This window comes from Vombatus ursinus, unplaced genomic scaffold (genome assembly GCF_900497805.2).
Source record: "Vombatus ursinus unplaced genomic scaffold, bare-nosed wombat genome assembly UNPS02010394.1, whole genome shotgun sequence".
NCBI lineage: Eukaryota > Metazoa > Chordata > Mammalia > Diprotodontia > Vombatidae > Vombatus > Vombatus ursinus.
This window is the reverse complement of record NW_020950172.1, coordinates 4,937,812-4,939,533: the sequence shown is the minus strand read 5'-3', so window position 1 is coordinate 4,939,533 and position 1,722 is coordinate 4,937,812. Positions and strand designations below refer to the sequence as shown.

Genomic DNA, 1,722 nt, shown 5'->3' with positions numbered 1-1,722 from the left:
AGGTTTCCAGTTTCCTTTAAACACTCTGCTCACATGAGTATTAGTTATGGTCCTGCCTCAATCAATTAATTCACATGCATTTAATAAGCACCTGCCATATGCCTGGCACTTTGATAGATATTGGAGATACAGAGACAAAAATAAAACAGTTCTTGTCTTCATGAAACTTATATTCTAATAGGGGAGAAAACAAATATTGTGAAAAATATATTTGTAATTTATCAAAATTGTTTGAACCCAGTTTTATGCGACTAGAAATTGTTATCTAATCCAAAAGTTTACTATAGAGGTCAGTCTGACCTTGGAGGTGCTCCCAGGGAAGTCACACAGCTAAAGGGAATCCTTTAGCTTGGATCCCATCCAGATTACCCACTGCTTCTGTTTTGGGTTTTCCAAATTTGAACACTTTTGCTTACATCTCAATCTAAATTTAATGTTTAAGCTTACTGATATACATCTCAATGGATTTTGCCTGGGAACTGCCTTCTCTACAAAATGGCTTAAATGCTATGTGTAATTCACACACTAGTATTCTTCTCAGAAGCCCAATATAATGCAAACCTCACAGAGAGTAGGGATGGAGCCTTCTTCCAGCTTTATTCCTCTACCAAACAACGAATTTCTTTCTAAAACTATTTCAGGGAGTTGGGCTTGTGGGGTTGGAACTCTGTTGCTCTGTGAGCAGTTGACCCCCTGGAATGGATGTCTGATCATAGGAGCCCAACGTTCAGAGTCCTGGAGAGAACAAGATTGGCACTGAAGTCGAAAGGTCCCCCAACAGTCTTTCCTCTCTCATCAAAGATGGCCAGCCAGGCATCAATGACTCCTTTGAAGTCTCATACCATTTTATTGGTACAACCTACCAAGAGGCCAGAAGGATGAACTTATGCTGATTATGAATCAGTGAATGAATGCATGGAAGGAGTCTGTGAAATGTATGAAGAGCATCTGAAGAGAATGAATCCCAACCGTTCCTCCATCACATATGACATCAGTCAGTTGTTTGATTTCATTGATGATCTGGCTGATCTTAGCTGCCTTGTGTACTGAGCAGATACTCAGACCTACCAGCCCTACAACAAAGATTGGATCAAAGAGAAGATCTACGTGCCTCTCCATTGGCAGGCCCAGCAAGCCGGCAAATAATCCAAGTGGCAGCTTTGGGGGGGGGGGGGGGGGGGGAGGGCTTGGCAAACAGGTGTGTACAGTGTGCTGTAGTGGGAGCTTTGTATTATAGAGGTCCTGTTTCCATTTTGTTACTATCTAGCCAAGGTTGAATGTATTAGGAGATTTTTATCTCATTCAATCTGAAGCCCCTGTCCCTTCCTGCTTTCTTTTTCTTTTTTTACTAAGAGGTAGCTGAAAATTTCTCTTTGGTCAGTTAGCACTTGGTTACAGTTCTTCCACCTGTTCATATCTGCTTATAATGTTCACTGTACTTACCCTTCTGTGTGAGGGTTCTCCAGAATTTAGTTATGTCCTCAAAACTCAAAGTCTTAGTAGAGAATACAATAAATGCTCTTTAGTTAAAAAAAAACTATTTAAGAATTGGGGTTTGTTCTCATGACTAGTAATACAAAAAATATCAATACAATCAATACAAGATAATTGAACTAGCATCTGGGGGGAGATAAAATATGGGCTGTGCGTTTCCCATCTCAGAGGAAAGGCCTTTCCGCAAGTTTAATACTGAAGTAGAGGCTTAGGATTGATCAGCATCTG

At 40.4% G+C, this 1,722-nt stretch overlaps 1 pseudogene; it reads left to right on the top strand.

Moving 5' to 3' along the window:
* Positions 1-702: 702 nt before the first annotated feature.
* Positions 703-1,162, top strand: LOC114037381 (annotated as a pseudogene).
* Positions 1,163-1,722: the final 560 nt, after the last annotated feature.